General features: G+C 38.7%; 1 protein-coding gene across 15 annotated transcripts in view; it reads left to right on the top strand.

The window, feature by feature from the left end:
* The window catches only part of Rasal2 (RAS protein activator like 2), a 293,984-nt gene that overhangs the window by 213,144 nt on the left and 64,633 nt on the right, over window positions 1-16,207 (top strand). The gene's annotated exons all lie outside the window — the stretch shown is intronic.

The following is a 16,207-nucleotide window of genomic DNA, read 5'->3' as shown; positions in this document are numbered from 1 at the left end:
TTACAACATAAGGGAGGAGTTAGTAGTTTATAGGAGAGCAACCTCCCAGACTACCTCCTGCATGCACACATGCACACGCACTAAAGCATACCATACTTACATAGCTAAAATGGGATGCCTATGCTCAGATTGTAAATCTCCCAATCAGAAGTAAGTCTCATACAATGTCCACTCACTGGACTCACATAAACACCGCCTTATTTCTGTATCTCACAATCTTTTTTTTTTCAGTCCAGCCATTGCCCTCCTCCCAGACCCCCCTCCCGCAGCTCCTTACTCCATTCTTCCTCTCCCTGTCTCCAAGAGGATATCTTCCCTCCAACCCCCACCACACCCCTGCAAGGTCTCTTCACTCCCTGGGGACTCAAGTCTCTCAAGGATTAGGTGCCTCTTCTCCCACTGAGGCCAGACCAGGCAGTCCTCTGCTATATACGTGTCCTGGGCCTCAGACTAGCGCCTGGATGCTGCCTGGTTGGTGTCTCATTATCTGAGAGATCTCAAGGGTCTGGGTTAGTTGCGACTGCTGGTCTTCCTATGGGGTCGCCCTCCTCCTCAGCTTGTTCCCAACTTTTCCTAATTCAATCACAGGGGTTACCAGCTTCTGTCCAGTGGTTGGACATAAGTATCTGCATCTGTCCTAGTCAGCTGCTTGTTGGGCCTCAGAGACAGTCTCCTGTCTATAAGCACACCACAGCATCAGTAATGGTGTCAGGCCTTGGAGCCTCCCCTTGAGATGGATCCCAAGTTGGACCGGCCACTGGACCAACTTTTCCTCAGTCTTTTCTCCATTTTTGTCTCTAGTTCTTTTACACAGGAATAATTCATCATCAGAATTTTTGATCATAGCAACCTCATCCCTCCACTTGATGCCCTGTCTTTTTACTGGAGGTGAGCGCTACAAGTTCCCTGTCCCCACTGTTGGGCATTTCATCTAAGGTCTCTTCCTTTGAGTCCTGAGAGTCTTTTACCTCCCAGATCTCTGGTACTTTTTAGAGAGTTCCTCCACCTCCCACCCCTCAAGGTTGCATATTTCCATTCTGCTGGCCCTCAGGGCTTCTCTGCTGTCTCCCCCTACCCCCAACCCCATCATGTTCCCCCTTTCCCCTCCACCTCCCCTCTCCCTCCCAGGTCTCTCCTTCTCTCTGCCTCCTGTAATTATTTTCTTCTCCCTCCCAAGTGGGATTGTAGCACCCTCATTTGGGCCCTTCTGCTTGTTGAGCTTCTTGAGTTCTGTGGGCTATATCCTAGGTATTCTGTACTTTTTGGCTAATATCCACTTAATAGTGAGTACATACCTTGCATGACTTTTTAAGTCTAAATCGCCTCACTCAGGATGATATTTTCTACTTCCATCCATTTGCCTGCAAAACTCATGATGTCCTTCCTTGTTCTTAATGACTGAATAATGTTCCATTGTGTAAATGAGCGCATTTCCTGCATCCACTCTTCCTTTGTGGAACATCGGGGTCGTTTCCAGCTTCTGGCTATTAAAAATAAGGGTGTCATGAACATAGTGTGGCACATGTCCCTGTGGAATGGTGGGGAATCTTTTGGGTATGTGCCCAAGAGTGGTATAGCTGGGTCTTCAGGTAGATCTATTTCCAATTTTCTGAGAAACCAGATTGACTTCCAGAATGGTTGTACTAGCTTCAATCCCACAGCAATGGAGGAGTGTCTCTTTTCTCTACATCCTTGCCAACATGTGTTGTCATGAGTTTTTGATCCTAGCCGTTCTGGTTGGTATAAGACGGACTATCAGGGCCGTTTTGATTTGCATTTCCTTTATCTCTAAGGACTTTGAACTTTTAAGTGCTTCTCGACCATTTGAGATTCCTCTTGTAAATTCTCTGTTTGGCTCTGTATCCCGTTTTTTGATTGGGTTGTTCAGTTTTTTGGTAGGTTAGTTTCTTGAGCTCTTCATATAGTTTTTATATTAGCCCTCCACCAGATTTGGGGTTAGTGAAGATTTTTTTCTCCCGATCTGTAGGTTGCCAATTTGTCCCATTGAATGTGTCTTTTGCCTTACAGAACCTTTTCAGTTTCATGAGGTCCCATTTATCAATTCTTGATCTTAGAACCTGAGTCATTGACATTCTATTTAGGAAATTTCTCCCTGTGCCAATGAGTTCAAGGCTCTATCCTACTTTTTCTTCTATTTTTCAGTGTATCAGGTTTTATGTTGAGATCCTTCATCCACTTGGACTTGAGCTTTGTGCAAGGTGACAAATCTGGATCTATTTTCATTTTTCTACATGTAGACTGCTTGTTATACTATCAGTTTTGATGGCGATTGCATTGAGTCTGTAGACTGCTTTTGGTAGGATGGCCATTTTTACTGTTAATCCTACCAGTTCATGAGCATGGGAGATCTTTCTGTTTTCTGAGGTCTTCTTCGATTTCTTTCTTGAGAGACTTGAAGTTCTTGTCATACAAATATTTCGCTTGTTTGGTTAAAGTTACACCAAGATATTTTATATTATTTATGATTATTATGAAGTCTGTCATTTCCCTAATTTCTTTCAAAGCCTGCTTGTCATTTGTATAAAGGAAGACTATGAATTAGTTTGAGTTAATTTTATATCCAGCCACTTTGCTATAATTTGTTTATCAGCTGTAGGAGTTCTCTGGTCAATTTTTTGAGGTCGCTTATATATATTATCATCTGCAAATACCTTGACTGCTTCTTTGACAATTTGTGTCCTCTTTATTTCCTTTTGTCTTATCGCTCTCACTAGAACTTCGAGTACTATATTGAATGGATATGGGGAGAGTGGGCAGCCTTGTCTTGTTCCTGATTTTAATGGGATTGCTTCAAGTATCTCTCTATTTAATTTGATATTGGTTTTTGGCTTGCTCTATATTGCTTTTATTGTGTTTAGGTATGGGTCTTGTAATCCTGATTTCTACAATACTTTTAACGTGAAGGGGTTCAGAGAGCCAGGAGCATGGCTCTCCAGGAGCATGGACCAGGAGCATGGACCAGGAGCATGAGCCAGGAGCTTGGCTCTCCTGATTTCTACAATACTTTTAACGTGAAGGGATTCAGAGGGCCAGGAGCATGGACCAGGAGCATGGCTTTCCAGGAGCATGGACCAGGAGCATGGCTCTCCAGGAGCATGGACCAGGAGCATGCTCTCTGTACTGTAGCTTATCTGGACGGTCACAGGGGTTTGTTATGTCTGAAGCAACGTTTTCTAGCTCTATTGTGGGCTAGAACCATTATCATCAGAACAACCATTATCATCAGGTCATCTGAAGTAGAAAGTGTGGTCTCAGCCAACAGCTGAGAATGCAGTTCCCTTTATAGCCATAGTATAGCCACATTTCATGGAAATGTTCAAAGCAACTGGGTTGCTCTAATGGCAATATAGCTAGCTGCCAGAAAGGAACTTACAGATTGACAGCTCCCTGGTCAAGGCAACTAGGCAAAAGGGAAAGCTGCCATTCATGAGCAGCGTTGTATATTCACAGGAAACATTAAAGTAATCATGAAAGATGTTTACCATAAAGAACTATCCTGGCAGTATTTAACAGTGCTTTACTCTTAGCCAAATACACTCAGAGAGTTCAGGGCATTTGATCTCAGTAATACATACTATAGTGGTGCTATAAAGCTGGCTCAGTGGTTGCTACCTAAGCATCCCAGAACTCACACAAAAGCTGGGAATTCAGAGTATGCCTGTAATTCCAGCGCTGAGGAGGGGAACAGATTGTCAGCCTAGCCAAACAACTGTCAGCTCCAGGTTAAGGAAGAGACCACCTTCAAAGAAATAAGGTGTGGACGAGTGATAGAGGAAAACACCTAACACATTTCTCTTCTCTGGCCACTGCGCTAGCAAAGGCATACATACCTCACCACACAAGCGCATCCATGCAACATACACATGTGCAGGCAGAAAACACTAGGAACCTCTCACAGGGTTATTAGCATTGCTGCTTTAAGAAGATGGAGGAACAAACTATAAAATAAAGAATATGGATGTCCTTATAAGGTAGAAAAAACAAGGACGTGATTCTCCCTTAAGGCTTTCAGACACCTTGATTTCAGCCAAGACAGCTCTGACAAAAATGTACGAGCTTGTATTGTTGAAGCCAACACCATCTCCGCGGCAATGTTAAGTAGAAAATTAATGCAGTTGGAAAGCTGGTCAAATTCCAATTTATAAATTAGGTTAATGTGTCTTCAGTGTTAAAGTTTCCTAGTGGCTGGTGAGATGGCTCAGTGGATAAGAACACCAACTGCTCTTCCAGAGGTCCTGAGTTCAATTTCCAGCAACCACATGGTGGTTCACAATCAACTGTAATAGGATCTGATGCCATCTTCTGGTGTGCATGAAGATAGCTACAGTGTACTAATAAAGTTTACTAGTCTTTATAATTATACATTTGTATCAATATATTACAGACAGTAATAGTAATTAAACTGGTGAAATTTCAATTTGTAGCTAGATTTGTATGGTACCTATATTATTTTCATAATTCTTCGCCTCTTCGTGGCCCGCTGGGCTCAGGTTGGCATCGTACCAGCCGCTGAAGCGGTTCTCCAGGTTCCAGGCGCTCTCGCCACGCCGTATCAGCACCAGCTTGTAGGCAGCCATGGCGACTGGCAGAAGATGCCGCAGTAACTGAGGAAGCTTCATTCTTAACAGCCACAAATGGCAACAGCTTTAACACACTGGCCAATTGGTAGATGGCTAAATAAATCTGGGCACCATAATACAGTGAAATAAAAAGATACAAATTTGATATATGTAATAATGTGGGTAGATTTCAGAAACATGCTAAGTACAGGACTGCTTACTGTATGGTCCTGGTTATATGACATTGCAAAAAAAAAATAGATAAAGCTATTGGCACCAATCAGACTGGTGGCCTCAGGAGCAGAGGTTGAGACGAATAGGCCTGATGCAGAGGAGCAAGAAAGAGATTGTCGCTGATGGACATCATTTCTTAGTTAATGTATATTGATCATCAAGCTAGCCACATCGAGAAAGAGTACATCTTTATCAATTATACTTTAAGAAACTTATTTTAAAAGAAAAGATATTTTAACATAGAATGCATAAAGGATATATTTTAAAATATAGTACATAAAGCTTGAGGTAATTTGATAGAAAAATAATCAAAAGAAGTCTAATAGCAATGTGTTCTGTCAAATAAAAATGAATCTCTACAGTTTAGAATATCATTAGTGATAAAAGTATATTACATACCTTCCCATTTGTGCCTCTGTAAAATTGTAACATATCAGTATATTTCATATAAAAGTTATAGCATCACATATTTTTAATTTAAATATAATTTTTAATTAAAAACTTATTTTGTGTGCATATGTGTTCAGAAGACAACCTGCAGAAGTCTATTCATCACCACCGCCATGTGGGTCTCATAGACACAACTCAGGTCTCAGATTTGGTAATAGACACCTTTACCTGCCGAACCTGTTTTTATATCTTAGTGTATAAATAATATCAACCTGTTAATATTGGTTCCATCTGATTAATAGTTATGTGCTTATTGATTTCTGAGCTTTATATTTTAAAATTTAATATTTACTTTGCTCATAAAATAATAATCAGTGAATCTTATGTAAAATGTAGATCTCTTGTCTCAGAGTACAGATCAGTGGTAGCACTCTAGCCTAAAATGCACAAGGCCCTGGGTTTGATCCCAAACACAGCAAAATTCAAACAAACAAACAAAAAAAAAATTATAGCTAATTCTCCCCAAGGCTCTGAGATTCTGATTAGTCAGCTATAGGCGTAGGAAAACAATTTTAGTTTGATATTTGATAGACTTTTTTTCCTCTCTCTCTCTCTCTCTCTCTCTCTGATGCCTAAATTGGGGGAGGGTGATACCATGATTGAAACTGTGTTAATATTTACCTTGTCTGGCTTTAGGGGACAATGAATGAGCCAGTATTCACACAGTGAATGCCTCACTGTGGGCTCAATCCCCTAGTAATTGATTTGATACAATGACTCTAATATCAGTTTTGTGATAGTTTTTATTACTATTTTTGTTCTGTTTTTCCAGACAGGATTTCTCTAGATAGCTGGGGCTGTCCTGGGAGTCTGTAAACCAGGCTGGCCTCAAACTCAGATCTGTTCTGTCTCTACCTCCTGAGTGCTTGGATTAAAGGCATGTGCCACCACTAACCAGCTTAATTGAAACTATTTGTTAACGATAAAACACTTTGCAAGTGTTTTTTAACAGTACCTTAAGTTTCCTATGCGGTCTGGGCTTTCATTATAAAGGTAAAACTGTGATGGCTGGAAGGAAGGTTTAGGACTTTCAGTTGTTCTTTCCCCTTTCTCTTACTAGTTTTTTTAATCAACATTTATTAAATATCTAACAAGTTCCTAATATAACTAAGAGAGAATGAAAGAGAATAATGTAGATACAATTTAGCCTTCCTAATTAAACAAATTACAATTGATAAAATACATAAAATAAACAAAAATCATTTACTAATTCCTCTGCAACTTGAGAAGCAAGAATAAAAGCTCTCACCTGAGCCTCTCCTAGTAGACAAGGAGAGTGAGTCATCCACATGTTAAGGAAATGCTATTACATTTTCCTAATCGTTTGGTTTTGAGCAGAGGTTTGTTGATACCCGTTTTCCAGTGAAAGGTGATAACATGTTTCTGTCTCCACTTCTCCCTGTCTTAAGGGAGCAGCAGCAGTGCCAGGACACCCACTTGTCAGCGCCTCCTGCTCCCTCCACTGAGGCTTTGGAGAGCCGTTGCATAGCAGCAGTTTTATTTCCACCACCAATCACCGCCAGATAGCCAAGTTCAGTCTTCCGGGGTTACTCTCATTTATAAATGGTAGACAACTTTTGTTACCAGCTTTCTTTCATCTACCAAGCTCCAGAGAAAGCTGGCATTGGGTTTTATTATGTCAGCAGTTGCTGTTTTTCAGCCTTTATTTGAAGGAAAACAGTGATCACCAATTAATTAAAGTAAGTCATTTTAGAGCTATCCGTTGGTTACCTTGGGCTTCTTCAACTGGCTTTGTACTATATTTTAAAATTATGTACTATAATTCTTGCTGTAATTCTACCTAAATTGAGTATGGTTGGAATTTCTGTGTTGTTTTCTTTGTTTTTGAGTGTTTAATTAGAATATCAGTTAAGGTTAGTATCAGGAAGAGACTTGATGTGTATAGCCCTTCTTTATTAACATTTTCACTGTTGAATCTTTGTTGTAAACATACAGAAACGACTTTTATACTCTTTATTTTTTTATGTTGGTATTCATCTGTCTTTAAATTTTATATATAAAAGTTGTTTTGTTTTGTTTAAATACTCAGCAATTCCAGGATATTAGGTACATGTAACAGTAGTTTTAGCAGTGTTTTCTTCAGTAGCTTGTACAGATAGGAACTGCATAACAGATTCTAAGTCAAATTAACACTGCGACTTGTTGCTGCTTATTTTCTCCTCTCTTCCATATTGTATGCTTTGTTACATACAATTTTAATATATATGATAGTACAGTACATATGTGAAAAATGCATTACAGTGTTTAGGAAGTCGAAAAAAGAATTAGAATATGGAGAATTAGCATCACATGGTAGGTAAACAACAGAAGTTTGAAAGTCAGGCTACTTGATCTGAAAATCTGCCTGTTAGCAACTGTGTGACCTTAAGAGTGTCCCCTATCTTCTCTGTAGGAGATAGTCTGCTGTTAATAAGAGAAGTTGACGATCAGTTGCACATTTTTGCTCCAGACATAGTAAGTCACTATGCCTATCTGTTTTTCATGAGGAAGGATATTTTTGTCAGAAAAATTCACCCATCATTATTGATTAGGCATGGCTTCCTTTCCTAGAGCAAAAGACTCTAGAGATTTTTGTAGGGCTCTACAGGATCCACACACCATTACCCCATCCCCCTGCCTCTTCAGGGAGCAGCAACACTTTACTCCTCTGTGGGTTCTGCTTTCTTCCCACTATTCCCTCCACCCACCACACTGACTTCCTGCCTCTTCCTTGAACATAGTAGACAGGTTTCTACTTGAATCCCTTCCTTAATTGACCTCTGCTGGCTGGAGTGCTTTTCCCTCTAATACAGGCAGTTTTGCCTTCCTAAGTCTTAGTCAGAAGTGGTCCTCCCTATTGGGCCTTCCCTAACCACTTAATATCACCAAAGCCCTATGCATGGCTCTAATTTACTATAGTACTTGCCTTTTACTTACTATGTTCTTATTTATTCTTTATCTCTTTCTACTGGTTCATAAGTTTAATGAAAGCGATATTTTAAATTTTTACTTTATTCACTGGTATGTCATATAATTCAGGTATATGACAAGTAATAGATATCTAATAAAATACTAAAAAGTGAAACATTTTAAATATTTGTAGCATGCTGGGTTTAAATCTTAACTCAGCATCTACTAGCTCTTTAAACTGAAGCAAGTTATTGACTATTCCATGGGTTGCTTCATAGATTAAATGGTTTTATAGATTAAAAATATTGGAAAAACATCTACTCTAGCCCAGTATGCTATGCACAAAGCTTTCAGTAAATCAAGTTGACAAATATTTAGTGAGAACGTACAGCATACAGAGTATCAGTGTGAACACCAATGGACACATCTCTAAACAAAACAGGAACAAATCTCTGAGCTTTCAAAACCTTATTTCTAGATGTCTTTCTTTATTCTGGTTTGATAGTTTCTGGGAGAAAAGCTTGGTTGGATCCATGTTCCTATTCAAAAGGCTTTTACCCTGGATTCATATTCAGTTCATATTAGTATTAGATATACTGGGGGCACCAAAGAGAGATAAGGGATGCTGAATCACGATGGTATAATCCTCAAATATACTTTTACTCCAAGCCATAATGGAGTGATGTTGAGACAGCCATGTAAGAAAGAGAAGGGTCCCATCATTTCTACTTCCTGTGTACCACCAAGTATCAAGTATAGGAGATGATCTACCATATTTTCAGGTTAATATGTTATTTAAAAGCAGCTATAGTATGAAAAAAGGCAAAAAGAGAGGCTTGATCTGACCTTAGGCAAGACCATGTTTATTCCTGGTGAGGGGTATCTTTGTCACCCACTGTGTAGATGGCCAAAATGCCTATAAAGGAGGATGGAATGTGGTCTCTTAGGGGGCACAAAATGGGCAGAAATGACTTATAGAGCCTGCAGGGAAAGGGAAACTGCAGTGTTTCAGCGGGGAACTCGTTCCCTATGAGTATATAAGAGTACGTGGTCGAGGGCAGTTCTAGCTACTTCCTGCTGAGAAGGGTCTTTGTTACACGATGTGGTTCTGGGTTCACTGAAGAGGGGTTCTGCAGTCTTGTAGCACCCGGATAGTTTTAACTTGATCAGCTGCAGTGGATCAGATCACTGTCATTCTGTAGGTTGCCTTTCCATAAAGAAACTTAGAACACAATTATTAGAGGGCTAAAAGCAGATGGCTTGATTGTAGAATGCAACTGAGAGATTTTCTGGAAAAGATTAGGAGAGAGAAAGGAGAGAGAAGGAAGCAAGAGAGACAGAGCAGCCCAGGGAGAGAATGTGAACATAGCGTTGATTCAGAGTGACGTTGATTGCCAGGCTGTTGCACCAAAATCAGCTAGCAAATTAGAAGGGAGCTACAGACAAGACAATCCACATAAGGGAATGGTAAAAATTGAGGATTAATGTAAAGGGATGAGGATCCCTTGTAGCCAGAGTTTCTCTGTAGCATCTCAAAGGCCTTTTGTAGATATAGCAGGGACAAATTGAGCTGTTGGAGACCTGTTGGGAGAGCTTACATGGAACATTTTTGGGGGGTGTTGGGTGAAATTCAATAAGTAAAACATTTAAAAGACAGAGACCCCTGGGAGCTCCCAGAGACTAAGCTGCCAACCAAAGAGCACACATGGGCTGGTCTGTGGTCCCCAGCACATATGTAGCAGAGGACTGCCTTGTCTGGCCTCAGTGGGAGAGGATGTACAGGTACATGTCTTTTCTGTAACTGCTTCTTGGCTGACAAAAGGGCAGCAGAGGGAGCAGTAGTTAGACTCCCTCAGAAGAGTGTCAGTCCAAGGGGCCATGATAAAGCTTAACAGTTGGCCACAACCCACAGTTTAAGCCAGGAGGTAATAACTGTACAACTTTATGGGAAGCATTAAAAGACAAAGTTACATGAGGAAAATTGTTATCTCAAAATTAGCATGAGTTAAATGAAATTTTACAACTGGCCCATGTACTAGAATGCTGTAGAAGCATAAGGTAACTGTTATTAGCTGTTTGTCTACACCAGCATAAGCACCTGGAAGCTTTGTAAATGAAGTCAGTTCAGGTCAGCATCCAAGAATAGACAGAACGTGTCTAAGTCATATTCCTTGCTTTTAAATATGATGAACTTTGTATATTTATATTAAATATTAACAATATCAGCAATTATGAAATGAGCAAAAATTTGTCTTAAGTAAAACAAAATTTGGGGTTAGAAAAATTTGTTAAGTTAATAATTTTAATAGTCAGGACTGCTACCATAAATGACCATGTCTAATATTTAAAACATAACTTAATAATATTTTGTTAGCATCACATATTCCAAGAGACAGTTTAATTTTAAGTTGTATTCCCCGAAAAGAAATGGTTTTCAATTTCCAATTTAAAAATAAATACCCAGAGACAGTGTCTGCCTTAAGAGTAAATGATTCATTTTACAAAGTTTTCTAAAATTAATCCTGGTAACAGAACCTCTTGAAAATCTCTACATTTTTTTTCAGTATACTCAGCCAACAGATGAAAGCAGTCACGTTAAATCTGTAACAAATAATTTTCATGTAACATAAACTGCCTTAACAAAGGAGGCAAAATCCAAGACTTTACTCCTTTTGTCTATGGATAGCTCTCTAGTTCACCACATTCTGACAGCAATAAGTATATTTTTAACATCATTCTATTTAGAAATAGATTGGTTGTTCAGAAGCATAATTTGTAAAGCAATTATTATTAATTAAATGATCTATATATGTTGTCAAACTTAAGCCTTGAAACAAGTAAGTCAAAACAAATTTAAAATAAATGTTTGTTTTGTGTAAAATAATATTCAAAATAAGGTATATTTTTTAAATAGATATAAATAGGTGTCTCCCTCTAAGTGACTGAGAATCTCATTTTTCTGATCCTTTTATAATGTATTTTTACAGAATGCTTGTTTTGTTTCATTTTGTTTTGTTTTGTTTTAATGGCTCAATTCAAAATAACCTATTTTAGAAGCCTGGTGTTGCCTCTTTAGTCTAATAAAAGGGAGCTACAGTGATCAGGCGAGGACTCATTTGGTCTAGTTCAATGGTTCTTAGCCTTCCTAATGCTTCGACCCTATAATACAATTCCTCATATTTATGATGACCTCTAACCATAAAATTACTTTAATTGCTACTTCATAACTGTGATTTTGCTACTGTTATGAATTGTAATATTTATCTGTGTTTTCTTAAGGTTTTAGGCAACCACTACGAAAGGGTCATTACACATACACACACACACACACACACACACACACACACACACACACACACACACACAGGTTCTTCACCCCACAGGTTGAGAACTGCTGATCTAATCATTCTATGGATACTTCTTTAGTTTATTTATACCGCATGGTCACCTTAACCAACATGTCACCTTAACCACACATTCCCTGTGTGTCAGGGAAATCACATGGCAAGCCCTTTCTTATCTTATAAAGATAATGGCTAAGTACCTAGCTGTCAAGATGGTAGCAAGCCATATGATGCTCCAAGTGAGCCACCCATCAGGCACTTACTCTTTTCCTAAATAAGAGTTGGATCCAAGTTACATACATGGTGTGCTGTGGCAAATTAAGATCATCTGTACATAAACTTTTTAACTGTTGACCCTTTTTGTTACAGATTTTAAGATAAGTTTTTATGTTTTATGTTTTATGGAATTTTATAGCCTTTTAAAAACACACTTACAGACTTTGTTAATGTTAATAAACGTTAGAGATATAAGAGGGGGTGGTATTCGGAGAGTTAAATAAAAACAAGAAAAGGAGCATGAAATAAGCAGCAGTAATGCTTCTTGGAAGTAGTTTACATTTTAGCCATTTTTAAGCACATCGTGTCTTTTCCTAGGTTGATCTCCTTTTCCCAATCACAGTCAGATGGCTGGACTAACCCAGGCAGAGACTCTGGAGGAAACTTTTAAACAAACATGCTTGCATCTGGGATAGATGAGTCAAAATCCAACCCAGAGCCAGCATTCTCAGTAGTAGAACAGCATGAAATAATGTTTCAGTGTTATCTATAACCAAAGACATTTGAATTTCTGTAAGACTGAGCCCAGTGACCTATATATTCATAACCAGTGTGCGTGTGTCTAAGGATGGGAAAAGAAGACACGAATGACTCTTAAAGATACAAGTAGGATTTTCTAGGTTTAGAGGCATAGGACCACATATAGGCCAAAAGCATAAAGCAGCAGAAGAGTTCTATAAACATGCAAGTTTGGAGGCCTTTTTTAAGTTAGCCCTCAAACAGGCCGAAGGAGTGTCTTTTGATATAGAAAACTTGGAACCCATGTTTGGGCCCAGGACCAAGGACAGACAAGGGATTGATGTTCAGCTGATCTATGTATGGAAATGGCCAAATGTGCCCGAAACATAATTAGGTGCCCCCAGTCTATACAATTCCAGGTTTAAAGAGCCACAGAACCACTGGATGGTTGTCAGGGCTTTTGACTAAACAAATGGTCTTGTAACCAGTGGAAAGTCTCCTGTATCTTCAACTAAGTGAACCTTAAGAAAGTCCCAGTAAGCCCCAAAACCTAAATAGGTACCTCTGAGTTAGATCCAACAGATTACCTTGTCCCAGTGTTTAACTATGGTACATTTGTGTTCTGATCAAATTCAGTGTGGCCCCCACCTAGTTCAGACTGTGTCTGGGCATTTCAGACAGTACAATGAAAGAGAACAAGTGGAGACAGAAAGGGAAAAGGATATGTGGTTCTGCCTGGTCCTCTCCAGCTAGAGCAGGAAGCATGTGAAAGCAAGGGAGGTTTGTCCATGAGTAGGTTTGAGCCCCCAGTGGTCTCATATTTTCTGTCTTGGGTCTTCAGCACCATATGTTATATTATTATAAAAGGCAGCTGTAGATAAAGAGAAGGAAGAAAGAGAGACTTAGGTGGGACCATGTTTATTCACAGCAATGTCTTTGTCACCCATGTGTGCACGTGACCAAAATGCCTACAAGGGAAAATGGGGTGAGGTTTCTTGTAAGTTGAAAATGGGTAGAAGTAACTTTTATAGTCCTCAAGGGAATCTGGGAAGTGTAGTCTTTCAATAGGAAACTATCAGTATGAAAAAGGTGAACAAAGATTCTACCACATCCACAAACAGAAGATCCCCCTTTTCTTCTGACAGAAAAGGGAGGGGGGATATTTTGAAGTAAGACAAAATATTCTGTCCTTAATAAGGTCTTCTCTGAGGAGAATCTTTTTATCTGCCTAACTGGCCTGGGGATGGGAGAGGGCATGAAATTGTTTTGTTTTGTTTTTTTAAGAAATATATTATTGAGCTGGCAAGGTAGCTCAGCAGACAAAGATACTTGCTGCCAAGGTTAAGCATAAAGGTTCAATCCCCAGGACCACAGCTTGGCTCCTACGAGTTGTTCTCTTGCCTGTGTATATCAACCATGGCACACTCAAAGAAGTAAACAAGCTTTTTTCTTTTTTTCTCACTTTTTATTTAGTAAAAAGAGAGTATGTTATTTAATCTAAACATTTTCAGTCATCTTTCTTTTACTTAGTAGTAGTTTAATAATTCCATAGTAGTCTGAAAACATTCATTACATGATTTCTATTCTTTTAAACTTGTTAAGGTTGGTTTCATGACCTAGCATATATCTGTCCATGGATGTTCAATCAGACCCTCAGAAGAATTTATTCTGCTATTATAAAAATGATGTGCTCCATATGTGTCAGCTATACTCAGTTGACTGATTGTGGCATTAAGTTGTGACCTCTGACTTCCTGCCTGTAAGACCTGCCCCTTTCTGATAACAAATGTCCACGCTTCAGTTAAAACACTTCAGTACAGTCATCATCTAGCAGTTTTATCAGCTCTGCCTTGTGTTCTGTGATGCTCTTGTTAGGCATACACACAAGGGCTCTGTTGTCTTAGGGGATCTCTACTTTTTTATTGTTCAGTCACCTTCCTGATCTCAGCACTCTCTGCCATCTGCTGTGTCTGAGACGAGTGTAGCTGCCTGCTCTCTCTGGCACTGGCAAGTTACATCTTTACAGCTCATTTGCCATTCATCTGTTAGTATTTATTCTGTATGAACTTCTCTAGAAGCATATGGCTTGTTCCTGTTGCTTTGTAACTGATACTACACTATTAATATTAAATGATTTTTGATGGATTACCATCTAGCATATTTGTTACTATTTTCTGTTGATTATCCTTGTTCTGTGTTCTTATTTTTGTCTCTCTCTGCCTTTGATAGTTTTGAGTAAGCAAACGATTGTTTTCCTCTTTTGTCCTCCTCTATAGTATGTCAGATGTACCTTACTTGTGTAATGGTTTTCTTCTTCTCCACCAGACTTCTTTGGCATTTCTTTTTCAGCAGGTGTACTAACAACAGATGGAATGTTTGTCTTAGAAACTCACGTCTGCTTCTTTCTTCACTTTAGAAGAATAATTTTTCAGGTGTAAAATTCTAAGTTAGTGGCATTTTTTTCTCTTACCTGTTTAGTTTGTGCCATGTGTCTTGTTCCCATGGTTTCTGAGAAGATGTATTTCTTTTCCTATTTTAGATTTAAAATTCTTTTGCTATGCTGGGCTTCATAACGCCATTTTGATGCAAGTCGGTAACACACTTGGAGCATTCAGCTTCTCGTTTCCTCAGTCATCTGCACTCAGGGAATTTTCTTCTTCAACCCCCTGAAATTTTCTTTTCTCAACATTTATTCTTTAATTTCCTTTGATTTAAAATATAGCTAATTTGGGGCTTGGGAGATGGCTCAGGGGTTAAGAGCTCTCGTCTCTGCAGAAGACCCAGGTTTGGTTCACAGCACCAACACAGTCGCTCAAAACCTTCTGAACTGTGGTGACATTCATGTAGTACACATACATGCATGCACACAAAACACTCATACAAATAAAAACAAATCTTAAAAATGTAAGTGTAGGGGTTGGGGATTTAGCTCAGTGGTAGAGCGCTTGCCTAGGAAGCGCAAGGCCCTGGGTTCGGTCCCCAGCTCCGAAAAAAAAAGAAAAAAGAAAAAAAAAAAAAAGGAAAAAAATGTAAGTGTAATCTTGATGTCTTTAGTTTGTTTGGGGTATTTCTGCTGCTTGCCCTGTGGATCTTGCTTTACTCTCTGATATTAATTTCAGAAAAATCAGTTATTTCATAAGTTTCTTCTGTTTTGGAGGTGTTTTTGTTTGGTTTGTATTTTTTCTCTCAGTATTCCATTGTGCATATGTTACTTCTCCTGGACTTCATGGTCCTTGACTATTCTGTTTTGGTTTGTCAGTCTTTGTTCTACTTGATCTTAATTTTAGAGGTTTCTGATGAGGTTTATCTCTGTACTCAGAGACCTTTCCTTGGTCATTTCACATCTTCTAATAAGGAGATGGATAGAGGGATGGATGGATGGATGGATGGATAGATAGATAGATAGATAGATAGATAGATAGATAGATAGATAGCAAATTCTATATCAAATTGCAAACTCCTTTATGGCAGAATTTATATTTGTTTTTGCTTTATTTTTCTTACAACTTTTTTATAAGAAATAAAGTAAATTTTATTAAATGAATATTACTGTAAAGTAGTATGGTAAAATAAATGTCAATAAAAGTAAAATTCAAAGGCTAGAAAAATAAACATCTATTAGGTTATTTTTTAGTCACCTGCATAACTATATTTTTATTAGAAATATATTAGTATTTAGTGAAGTCCTTGGCCTGTATCTCATCCAGCCCTAACAGTCCATCTAGAATTCTGCTGAATACATTTCTGAACACATGAGAAATGCTTCTCAACTTGTGTGTCACAACCCCCAGGGGATCAGATGTCCTGCATATCCGATATTTACATTACATTTCATAACATCATCAAAAAATCAGTTATAAAGTAGCAATGAAATAATTTTATGGTTGGGGGGGTCACCATAGCAGGAGGAACTGTATTACAGGGTTACAGCCTTAGGCAGGTTGAGAACCACTG

The sequence above is a fragment of the Rattus norvegicus genome, chromosome 13, assembly GCF_036323735.1.
Source record: "Rattus norvegicus strain BN/NHsdMcwi chromosome 13, GRCr8, whole genome shotgun sequence".
Taxonomy (NCBI): Eukaryota; Metazoa; Chordata; class Mammalia; order Rodentia; family Muridae; genus Rattus; species Rattus norvegicus.
This window is presented reverse-complemented; position numbering and strand designations above follow the sequence as displayed.